The sequence below is a fragment of the Protopterus annectens genome, chromosome 4.part0 (assembly GCF_019279795.1).
Source record: "Protopterus annectens isolate FY-2018-M chromosome 4.part0, PAN1.0, whole genome shotgun sequence".
In the NCBI taxonomy this organism is placed as follows: Eukaryota; Metazoa; Chordata; order Ceratodontiformes; family Protopteridae; genus Protopterus; species Protopterus annectens.
This window is the reverse complement of record NC_056733.1, coordinates 1,691,323,652-1,691,337,252: the sequence shown is the minus strand read 5'-3', so window position 1 is coordinate 1,691,337,252 and position 13,601 is coordinate 1,691,323,652.

Here is a 13,601-nt window from a genome sequence, read left to right as displayed (position 1 = left end):
TGAATAAACAGACCTTCAGATCGCAATATACAGTATGAACTCCCCATGTAGTCAGGAAACAGTTGAGTACAGCAAGAACATACAGAACACTGATACTTAGTCACTCCAAAAGCCTATCTTGGAAGCTAGAAGACTTGTATAAGTTTAAGCCTTTCTATTGTTTACCACTAGGTTACCTACAGTGGAGATGAAAAACAAGCACAGATGGGGAACATGCATGCAATGATACCATACCGGCCTATGTGTCAGCCTTACACTTTGGAATACTGGCCAAGGCTACTGGCTCCCCAATGATGCCTTATTTAGGAGAGTCTTGAAGATGACTACCAGCTCCTTAAACAGCACAATAGCAGATTCAATGAGGTTTATGCTACTCAACACAAGGATTTGTGATCACAACATGCATGCACTCAAAGCACTCCTCAGGATGGACAACATCAACATCTGTGCATTAACTGAAATCTGTCTTAGACTTCTGAGTGCACACCAGGACTACCAGACTACTACCCATACCACAAATTTCAGCCACAGAACATGGACTGACAGACATGGAGGGGCTGAATCCATACTCATCAGGGATACCTACACCTCCAGATTAGTGGGGCAGCATGATACCTCTTTGATCATCCATGTGCAGCTAACATCAGCCACAACTGCAATGTGGAATGTGGCCTGCTACAGATCACCCTCCGTGACCCAGGACCTCCACTCCACCTACCTGGTGACAGTGGAGAACACGACATTTCTAACGCACACCCTGGCATTGGTCAATGTCAACTACAACTACCATACCATTAACTGGGAAACGTACTCCAGTACTCACTTCCAGGACCAGTGCTTCCTGGAATGTATCACCTCATATGCCCTGTATCAGGTGGTAACCTCCCTAATGTGGGGTGGAAACTACTAGATAGGGTCATCACCAACATGGGCAACAGGTGCACCACAGTGGAGGTTAACTGGTCACTGGTTAGCTCTGATCATGAACTATTCACTGTTTCCACACCATAGCATCTCCCCCACTCACGAATACCACAGTGTATACCTTTCCTACAGCTAAATTTACACTACTAGTGACAGGGATGGGGGGTTTCACAGCCCAAACTCTAAGGGGAAACACTGCTCAAGATACTGACAGATTTACAAATGCAGTCTATAAGCACCTACACGGATGTATGGATCATGCCAACACTGGTAAACCAAGACTCACTCCTCCTAAACAAGGACACCAGTCTGGTGGACCTCTGCAATAAACAGGCTATACTACAGACGTAGGACAGAGTTCCAGACACACAGCAAATCCCATGGAGGGCAGACACCCGTGACCACCATTAGTATGATATGTAAGTCCCTCATGACATCATCCAAGGCTAACATCAGCAGGAGAATATGCAAGGATTTGAAAGATAACCACAAAGTCTTCTTTGGCTATGTCAAAGATCTACGTTGTGACACACAGATTTGCACTGTGCTGGTGAAATATAGCACAAAATATGCTGACCCTATTGATATCGCCAACATCCTTGCAGATACATTCGGTGTATACTTTACCCCCTAAAGAGCCCACAACACTACCCGAAAGGTACAGTATCCCAACCATTAGAGACACACAGGTGGAAATGGCCCTCTCTAACAGCAGAACACAGCGTCAATGGAAGCAGATGTTGACCCAGACTGCATCTTGCAAACTGTACAGGACAACATGCCCCCCACCTAATTAAGCATTCCTACCTCAGCCTCTCCACAGGCTACATGACCATACAATGGTGCGTGGCAATGGTTATTCCACTCCATCACGGAGAAATCACAACTGCCCATGGTAACTACCAACCCATAAGCCTGACAAGCTTGGTCTGTAATGGTATGGTTCACATCCTCATGGCACTCATTAACAATGATATTGGTAACCTTCAAACACGTGACCCAACCCAGGTCAGCTTGGTTGAGTGCAGTTCATGCCTACTGAACCTGTTTGATGTCTTACATACAGTCACCAAGATTTTAGATGACAGGGGAGGTGGGTCACACATACTACCTGGACCTCACCAAGGCTTTTGACACCATGCCCCACTCAGGTGTTATTGATAAACACACCAGCCTGTACATTCACCCATACATCACAGGTTGGGTTGCCAATGGGCTTACACACAGAACCCACATGGAATGACTAGTGGTCTCCAGGTCCAACTCTTGAACAGTCACGACTGGTGTCCCACAGGACTCAGTCCTGGGAGCCCTACTGTTTGGCATATATGTCTCAGATGTACAGGCAAACACAGGTGGACTACAGTAGACCATGTTTGGCAATGACTTCAAACTGGGAGCCATGACTGATAGTCCAGCTGACACGGACATCCCTCATGGGGCCTCACAGAGAATGCCACAGGTTGCCAGTGACACGGCCTCCAGCCAAGTGCCAATAACTGCATGGTCATTCCATTGTGGAATTGGCACCTGCATATTAACACATGAGCGGCAGCCACTTTAATACAGATGAGGTAAAGGGGTATCTGGGGACTAAGGCAGATAGTGATCTCCCCTGTGACAATCATATCTCCACAGTAGTTGGGACATCTTTCTATGTAGGCCATCTGACTAATAAAGGATTCCCATCTAGACATACTGGGGTTATAGTGCCCCTTTAATCATCACTCATCAGTCCCATCATAGGGTAGAATAACCCATGTGGGATGTACCTCAGAGGACACGTCCAACAGCTGAGGGGGTCTACGAATGTACCTCAACAAGGGCAATACTAGCCTCCAATATATGGCCTATGCAGCCGGACTGAATAAACCCTGCTTTACTCAGTGGCATCTCATTTACCCAGAGATGATCTCCACTGACCAACACAGCTATGTCAAACTCAGGCTTGATGAATATGCTCCACCTATGGGAATCCATGTCAGTGAGCGACACACTGTAGTGAGCTGACCTTGCCACAACAATAACCAGAAGATGCTGGAGGGACAGCTTCCTGTCACAGACACTCCCCATACATTGGAACAACATCCCTAACTACATTATACAGAGCCCCTCACTAACAATCTGCAAGAGAAACCTTGAAGGGTGGATGGGAAACAATAGATGTACCCCAGGGATCCCGCCATTGGCTCTGCTTCACAGACGGACGGTTAATGAATCAATGGTGTGGCAAAAGCTGACACATTTTGGCTGGCCTTATGAATGGCCTCTGGCAGTTGGCCAAGTACCTACCTATGAATCTATACATACAGTATCTGCATATGCTGATAGCTTAATTTACTGTTCAGGTGTTGATAGCTTAATTTACTGTTCAGGTGTTGACTTACCTTGTGCCAATGGCTTTTGTGTGTGCAATAGTTGAGGGCTGCCTATGTTGGAGGCACACAGTAGACTGCCTATACATGACAATTTACAGGTAGTCTTGTGTGTGTGCCATCCATTTTACTGTGTGTGCAGGTGGAGAAATGTGTCAGTCCCTAGGTGCATACACTGTCAGTGTGTGTGCTATACGTTCCTTCTTTGCCAAGGCATGGGCATACTGGGTACGCCTCTGTCTGCCTACTGGGGATGGCTCAGGGTGTTCATGGTCTGAGTACCTCTGTGCCTGTGGGACCCTTGGCAATGATGATGAGCTGTGAGGGCCTTCACCATGCTGTCCCTGCTGCAGCTGTTTCCGCAGGACCATATTGTGTAGCATGGCATACACTATGAAGATGTGGGCACACGTGCCTGGAGAGAACTGCAAGGCTCCACCAGATATGGCCAAGCAATGGAACCGTGATTTCAGCATCCCAAACACATGCTCTATGATGATTCTGGTTTGTGCGTGTGCCTCATTATAGCATTCCTGCATGGGTTTGTGTGCATTTCTGATGGGAGTCATCATCCATGGTTCCAGTGCATACCAGCATCTCCCACCAGGTGGCCATTTGGGATGCCCCCCTGGCAAATAACTGATACAGCTGTGAGGCATGCCAGATGTGGGAGTCGTGATAGCTTCCAGGGCTGCCAGTACATACATCCATGATAATGCCCTGGGCATTGCACATGACCTGGCAGTGGATGGAGGGGTATCCCTTGTGGTTTATGTAGCTCCTTCCCTGCTCACAGGGTGGTGACTTGATGTGTATGTGCATGCAGTCCATTGCACCCAGTATCTCCAGGTATTCTGCCACATGGTGGAAGAGATGCATATTGCTGGCCAACTCCTCCTGTGTTAGGGGGAAGTATATATGCTCATTGGCATGTGTTAACATGACATCTAGGAACTGGTGTAGTACCCTGGATGCTGATGCCTGTGAGATCCCCATGATATCCCCAGTTGGTCTTTGAAAGGTACCTGTAGCTAGTATTCTCAGGCTTACACATACCTTCATATTCACTGGGATGGGTTCCCCTCTGTTCTGGCTCGGAGGCGTGGCCGACACAGCTCCACAAGTTGCTGTAGGGTGTCCCTGTCCACCCTGTAATGCTCTACTATCTCCAGATCATTTAACACCTGGTAGGTTAGCCTGGGTCTGAACACTCTCCTCCTCCTCTGGTGCTTGTTATAGTCGTGTGCATCATCCTCCACACCACCTTCAGTCTCCAACACATGCTGGTGGATCAAAGCTATAGCAGCCCCTAACATGTACATAATAAAAGTTCCCCATCTGTATACACCACTGGTGCTGAGTCTATGGGAATACACAAATGTGTGTGAGGTGCTTCCACACTTTATAGTATTGTGCTATGGATGCTGCTGATGTAAGTGGGTGTGTATGAACTATTCCAGGTGCTGTGTGTCTTAATTATGGGTTTTGCAATGAGTATTGCAAGTGTGGGGCATTTACTGTGGAGATCTACTTGCCTGCCTTGATTAATCTGTTGCCTTTTAATTCACTTTTAGACCCGGATCCCCTCCCATTATCAGACATGCATCCACCTGCCATCTTTCTTGTTTTGTACTTTCCCTACCCAGTCATGGCGAAATGTGCCTTGTAGCTAATATACTGCATATCGCCTTTGTTCTGCTTTGACACTTTGCTGTTTTCTTTGCAGTACAGCTCCTCCCCTTCCTTGTTCTGCAGGTAGCTGCTTGCAGCCTTGTTAGCTGTTGTGAATGGCCCACTGTAGGCTCCTAGGTGTTAATTAGTCATTTGTACTCCAATTTCACTGCTGCAGCATTTCCTTATTTCTTTCCTATATCCTTCCTGTTTTGGCTGCAGTGCTCGACTCTCATACCCATTTACCATGTTTACACGCATTTTCATCTCCGTTCACATGCATACTCGGTTACCTTGTGTACTCTCAGGTAAGCATAGCTATGAGTGATTCGACACACTTCTATCCTGCAGCTTTTCCTAAATAGGGGCAGACCGGTTTAGCAATGCCCCAATCTGCTTACAGCAATGGTGACACACCCCTCTCTTGATGTCATCTTTATCTCAAGGGCTCAACTCGGTGTTATAATGCTACGCTGTGAGGTGCATCCTTACACCAGTGGGGAGTCTGCAATTCACTATTACTCCTCTCATTTGCATGGCATTGCCTACTAATTCCTAGCTACTGTGCATAACACTGTCACTGCCCCTTAGCAACCCTTGCGCCATGAGTATGGTGTAGCATGCCTGCCATTGACTATTATGGGGAAATCGTGATATGTGTTTCATTGCGGTTTTATTCTATATTTTTTTTATATTCCTTGCGATCCCCTTTGAGCACCGCTACCCTGCACTTCCACGTCATGTTAGTGTGACTATATATATTAAATGTTAATTTTATATTTTATACATTTTTTTATGCCAATGGCTATATATTTATCCATTGGCATTTATTAACATTATAATACATGTGCTTGGTCAGCTGTCATGGCTCCGATTTTATGATTGCAAAAATGTAAACTGTTTTCTACAGTTTACATTTCTGCATGCTTGCACTACACCTGCACCACTTCCTGAATCGCTACATACCTTCATTTGCATGCTACACTGCTGCACATGGGGTAATTAGCATACATGGCTCAAGAGTTGTGCAGGCATAGCGTACACAGGTAGTGCACATGGAAACAGCTTGTACCTGAATCGCTCGGCCGCCATATTTGGAGTTAGAACGCCAATGCTACGCCTGCACCTGGCACAAGCTTCATGAATCCCGGGGTGTATGTTGTTGTATAGTGTTATAGAATTTTTCTCTGGCCTCAGCTGAAAATTGGCTGTGTTCCCAGTCAGATCTCCCCAGTAAACAAATGTAAAATAAATAAATGTTCTGGTCACTGACAAATATTTAAACACCAGCAGTTTCCATCAAGCCAAATCCAGCTATGGAGGGAGTGATATTCTTATACTAAAACCAAGACCCAGTCACTTTGCAATTATGTATATGATCAAGTTGAAGAAAAAAACCTCAAGATCAAGCAATTTGTTGTTAAGATGTCTGGTGCTGAAAAGAGCCACCTTGAGCTGGTCTAATTTGGGGTTGGAAATGCCTACACTGATATCTGCTATTTTTGAGATATACATTAGCCAGACTTTGCATAAAAAAGGTATGCATCAGCAAGGAGTTTTAACTTCTGGAATACTTAGCAAAACAAGTGCATTACCTCTACAAAAGTAGCACTGATCATGTTAATTTATTGTGACACAGCTTATTTCATGTACAATTAAAGTAAGTCTTTAAAAATCATTTTTTGGAGTTATAACTTACTAATTGTTAGATATAGATGGCCAGGTTGTTCAAAAAACACTAGTGATTGACATTAATATAAACATTGTGTGACTGCTGGGCTTTCCCTGGAAAATCAACTTGCTAGTGATAGGGGAGTTCTACTTTTTCCATGATGGTGCAGCTTTGCAGCTAATATAGGCAAGTAGTGGAATTTGAGTGGGGTATAGCCTGCTACATTGGGAATGCAGGGAGCATGGCCCCTGAAAGACACTTTTTGTTATATTTTTCTATTTTAGAATGTTTTAGAATGTTGAATATATATATATATATATATATATATATATATATATATATATATATATATATATATGGAGAGAGAGAGAGAGAGAGATAGACTAAGTTACTATAATCACTGACAATATGAGTAATGGAAAAAAATGTCATTGACTGATACCTTTCAAAAAAAGTATGTTGATATAGAATGATACAGCTAAAAATCTATTTCGAAACCACAAATAAACCCAAGCAGACAGTAACAATAATAAGCAATAATTCCATAAAAGAATAAGGCAAATGGAATTTAAAATATTTATGTTACATACACTAGCTACTTTCTCTAAATCCAAACATACCTAGCCTGTGACAAAGAAAAACATTTGCTCACCCCCCCCAGCTCCACCTTAGTAATACATGCTAACCCTAACCCTGGCCCTAAGCTTACCCCAAAATGTAATGCACAGCTTACCTTAAAAAAGCCCTTTCCATAACACTATTACTACATAAGATAGATTGGTCACTCACCACACTCTCTCTCACACACACACACACACACACACACACACACACACACACACACACACACACACACACACACACACACATGCACGCACACACACATGCATGTACACACTACATATAACCCTTATCCCTCATACTCCCACACATACTAAATCTATCACTTTACTTAACCCTTACTCTAATTCTGAAACAATTACACTCATGCATACACTAAATCTACCCCTTTACCTAATCTTTACCCTAACCCTAAAACACACACACTCAAATGCAAATTCTCTGCCCCCCTCCTATTTACCTTTGTCAGTCAACAAGAACGCAGCCAAGTTATCATCTATACAAACACTCTTTCATTTGCTTCTTACAGCTTTAGAAGCCTGAAATATCACAAGCATGCATTTCATAATGTGGAAGACAAAAAGCTTGACAATTCAAAATCCTGAAAACTCAAAAGCCTGAATCCCATAAGACTGAAAACACATAATGTACATATACTAACTGAACACAACACAAACCAGATTACATTCCACCAAATATAAGCAGGGGGGCAAGCCCCCCTGCATCCACCATATGGAGGACTGCAACCCCCACACCCCCTGATACTTAAATAGGTCAACTCTAAGACTGCACTTCACTACACTTTCATGAGTTGTGTTCCAGTATAGCAAGTTAAAAGGGAACATTACTAAGGCTACAACAGGCAGTCATGAAACATGTGATGGTATGTTTGCCATTTTTTACTGCGAAGTGCAATATTGGAATTGATATATTTAATTAGCAGGGGGTGTGGGGGAGCAACCCCTCACATGGGGGTGAAGGGGGCTTGCCCCCCTGCCCATACTTAGTGAAAGTGCTATCCTTTGTCTTTTATGTGTTTCTGTGTGTCCATGTACTGGAATATTATTATTCTTTGTGTTCTGTATATTTTCAGTCTTTTGGGATTCAGGCTTTTGAGTTTTCAGGATTTTGAATTTTCAGGCTTTTGGTCTTCTAGATTATGAAATTTAGGCTTGTGATATTTTGGGCTTCCGAAGTGAATATATATATATATATATATATATATATATATATATATATATATATATATATATATATATATACTGGAACTATTTACTTGTGGTACTTCACTTTAATGTTGAATTAACATAATATTGTCTTAATGAGAAATCAAAAATACTCAGTTGGAGTAATTAAAACATAAATTTAAGGCTATTATAAATTAAATTAAAATGTATTGTTATTGCCAATGAGCATAGTAAATATATTTTACAGTATTTGCCATTTTGTTGTGCACTTGAATAATAAGATATTTTGTGCTGACGTAGGTATCCAAATATATATTTGATGACTGTCAGCATTCATTAATCATTGTAAACTATAATGTCATGCTTAAAATATACACTAATAAAATATTTTCCTACTCCTATAAATTAAATATTAGGACAAGAGGAAAAGATGGGGATTTATGGTTGGTTATTAACACACATACAAAAAAAATCATTACTAAATCCAGCCTAATAAGTGCAGGGGAAATTGTGATTCTTGTATAATATAATTAACTTGCTGCATATGAATTATATGGAAAAAAATACCTAACTAAATAGAAAATATTCATGTTTCATGACTTTTTAAGAAGATAATGTCCTGTTAATAATTTTATATCAGCAAATACACTGAGTACTTACATATTTTACTTTATAATTATAAAACTTTGCAATTCTTTATGTCCATTAGCAAAATATTGTGCAGTTTCTGCAGATGGCAATAATGTTGTGCTGTAATGACCACCTGTCAAATTAAGTAAACAGTTGCAGCTTTCAAAATATTGTATAAACTTTTTGCCCACAAGAGTGAGATTCTTCTCCTACATTCTATTAACATGGGAAGGATGCATCCCTTTGCTGTACAATAACTTATTTTTTGCCTGATATACTTTACTTTACTCATTTAAATTCTTACTGAGTATGTTAGGCTTATAAATGCTTTTGCAATTATGCACATTTATAGAGACTATAGATGTGTATTAAAACAAAGGGCCAGATTTACGAAAGCTTGCATGGAGTGCAAGAAGAGAGTAGGAGCTCACGCCGGTAATATGTCTGCCATGCGAAACAGGTACAGCCGGCATGGGTGTGCACGAGAGCTGCTAAAGCTACTCTTGCACGGACAGCGTCATGGTATGCAAATTACCTCATTTGCTGGTGAAAGCCATGCAAATGAGGTAAATTTGTGATCCAGGAAACACTAATCTGTCCGTGGAAGATTAGTGTTAGCTGCAGAAATGTACTCCGTTGGTAATGGAGTACAGTTCTGCAAATAGCAAAATGGAGCTATGACAGCTTCAAATAAAGGATGTATACAGCTGAGGAAGCATGCCAATGGCCAAATATAAGGCCATTGGCATTTTAAAATGTTTAAAAATATAAAAATTTAACTTTTTTTCCCCGATCTCTGATGTTTAAGCATAGTGCAGCACTGCGCAAACGTGCGGTGCTTATAAAAACAAGAAAATAATAAAAAAAAAACAAAAATAGGCATTTTCACTAAAAAGCTTATTCTACCATGCAGGTGAATGGCAGGCTGAAGACAACATGGCCACTGAGTAGTGGTTGCTAAGGGGGGGAAGCTCAGTGTGAGAGCTATAACCATGCATTAGTAAGCAATCCTATGCAAATGAGGATAAGGATAGTGAATCCCAATTTTCCCCAGCATGTGAGGCATGTCCCAAGAGTGTAAGAGTAAGAGTAGTTGAGTAGTAGAGTAGAATATAGGTGACATCATGAGGGTGTGTGTCAGACAGGCTGTAAGCTAATTGGAGCACAATGGCTTATGTTTGCTTTGAGTTGCTCAGGATTGCAAGAGGCTTGCCTACAGTTGTCCTGTTTGAAAACCTCAAACCAAAGGTGCACACTGTTAAAAGATAGGAAACTCCTTGCAAACATGCACACAGTGTGTGCATATGTGAACGCGTGTTTGCGCTTGTTTGAGCAGTGCTTTCCCTCGGGCAGAAACAGAAAGGCAAAATGAAGGAAAAGAAGTAGTAGGAAGTTAACCAAGGAGAACTAGCAGAGCTGCCAGGTGAAATATATCAGAATCAGCCAGTTACACAGGCAGCAGACTAGCCCAGCCCAGCCCAGCACTTTAAACTCTGAAAACACAATTCCCCCTGATTTTCTCAAGAACTCTGCAACACTGCAGTATACAAAGAGGGAAAGCTTAAAAAGCTTAAGTCAGACAAAATATTAGGGGCTGCTCTTGTTATCATAAACCAACATGTGCAAGGTGCTGAGGGTGGTGATGTGAATGCTGCTGAGCAACCCACAGTGAGGAGATGGAGAAGAATGTACAGACGCAGGGTAACCTACCAGGGGCTACATGAGCTGGAGATAGTGGAGCGCTATAGGGTGGATAGAGACCTCCTACAGCAAATTGTTGAGCTGTGCCGGCCACGCCTCACAGACAGAACCAACAGAGGAGAACCCATCCCAGTGGATACCAAGATATGTGATGGCCTAAGAATACTAGCTACAGATACCTTCCAAAGACCAACTGGTGATATGAAGGGGGTTTCACAGTCATCAGCATCCAGGGTATTCCACCAGTCCCTGGATGCCAAGTCAGCACATGTTGGTGACCATGTATATTTCCCCAATTCCCATTAGGCATTGGCCAGCAATATGCATCTTTTCCACCAAATAGTGGAATACCCTGAGGTAGTGGATGCAATAGACTCCACACACATATGCATCAAAGCACCACCCGGTGAGCGGGGTAGGGTCTACATCAACTGGAAGGACTTCCCCTCCATCAACTGCCAGATCGTGTGCGATGCCCAGGGCATAATAAAGAATGTGTGTGCTGGTTGCTCTGGAAGCTATCATAATTCCCACATCTAGCATCTGACGCAGCCGTACCAGAGATTTGCCAATGGGGACATCCCTGATGGTCACCTAGTGGGGCATGCTGGATATGCACTGGAGCCGTGGCTGATGACACCCATCAGAAATGCACATACACCTGAACAAGAACTCCATAATGAGGCACACGCACAAACAAGAAACATAATTGAGCTTTTGTTTGGGATGCTCAAGTCATGGTTCCAGTGCCTGGACACATCTGGTGGAGCCTTGCAGTACTCATCAACTACATGTACCCAAATTGTTATGGTATGTGCCATGCTACACAATATGATCCTGTGGAAACAGCTGCAGCAGGAACAACATGGGGCAGGGCCAAACAGCCCCCCACTGGCACTATGGGCTAGGCTTGTAAATGCCCTCGGGCAGATAGCCTAGTATGAACCTATGAACCTATGAACCATTGCCAAGGCCTGCACAGTCACAGCGTGACTTGGAGGAGGAACAACTTGAGCCTGCCCCAGTAGGCAGAAGGATGCGTGCCCAGTATGACCTGGCCTTGGCAAAGAGGCAACACGTAGCACATACACTGACTCAGTAGGAACCCTGGAAATTACACCTCTCTCTGACTCGCATATACAGTAAAAGGGATGCCTAACTTTACACTACCTGTTTTCAAACATGTATAGGGAGTGTATTATGTGCATCCGACACTGGCAGCCCTGCAGCACCACCTGAAGCATGAGTGCCCTATTTTAAGCAATATAAAGCACTGCTAAGCACATTTTACCAGTTTTGAGAATATTTAAATACAATTGGGTGTAGCTGCGCACCTCGCTAATCAGCGCAACGCTGGGCAATGTCGGGCAAAGTTGGGCAACGTTGGGCAAAGTCGAGCAAAGTCGGGTAAACATGCTCACATCTGCTTTACTGTTCCTTAACCAGTCAGGTCTGCCCAGCAGGATAATAAAAAGCAGTGACAGGGCTCAAACTCAGGATACTGTGCACTATAGTCACAGTACTGAACCACTAAGCCATGTCAGCATTTCACTGGCACAGGCACAATTTAAGTCACTCCCACATACCAGTTGGGGGGGGGGTCACATACCTAACAGTCACAGCCAGCAGGACAATTGTAGACAAATGCAAATACAAACAAATGCTGTATCATGCCCTCTGAAGAGATACATGAGTAACCTCCCCCAGATCTATGCAGACAGATAACAGCAGGCCAGGCAGTGTGATGTGGGTTGGGTATGCTATGAAGTCACAAACTAATATGCATGTAATTGGAAGCTAAGGTCTGTAGTACAGTGGTATGCCTCAAGCCAATATGATAGGCAACAGTACAGACTGAAATGGAGTACCGGATATAGCAGTGCAGGCCTAGCAAATGTGTATAATTGTCAGGTGTACCCCTCATCCTATGTACACCCACAGTAACAATCAGGTGTGCCCCCCTGGGTAGAAATGTACAAATAATAGCTGTCCCACCTGTATGTAGAAATGTTGATAAGTCTTTGCAAATTGACTCATGGAAGCCCTGCAGGCACAGCGTGCTTCCTGTTGATGTACAACACAAAGGTGAGCCCTGAAGTAAAAATTTTTCATATACATATATAGTATATATATATATATACATATATATATATATATATATATATATATATATATATATATACCCTTGTGAGCCATTTTTAAGCCTAGCAGTTATCCCCCTAGAGATTCATACTTGCACCTTGTGTGTTTGTAAACAAAAGGCTTACCACCCAGCCAATTCACTATGTATATGCCCATAGTGAGCATGCTCACACACTTAAACAAATTTAGCAAATGTCAGTCAACAACATACTGAAAGGTCATACTGGGCATGCTCACACACAAACAAATGAAGCAAATTTAAATCAACAATATAGTGAAAGGTCATACTGAGCATGCTCACACACTTAGGCCATGTCTGAGTACAGCAGTGGGCCACACATATCTGGCAGCTGCAATTCTTACTCCAGACACATGTCACTATTCACCAATCCTGCCATGCGCACACAGTGATATGAAAACAGACCCATATAATATATTGGACCCCTGTCATAATCAAACTATGTAATACAAGTACTTAAGTTGTTCAAACAAAGTGAAAATCCATAGAAGATCAATAAATCTCCGATCAGTATCATCAAGAAAAAATGAGCACTCCTAACATAATCCAAGCCATGTTCTGGCAAAAATATTGCCAAAGAGTCCATAGAGAACCATGAAGCTTTCTTTAGCTATGTCATAAATATCAATGTAAACTCATATATGTTCTGAGTCACTGCA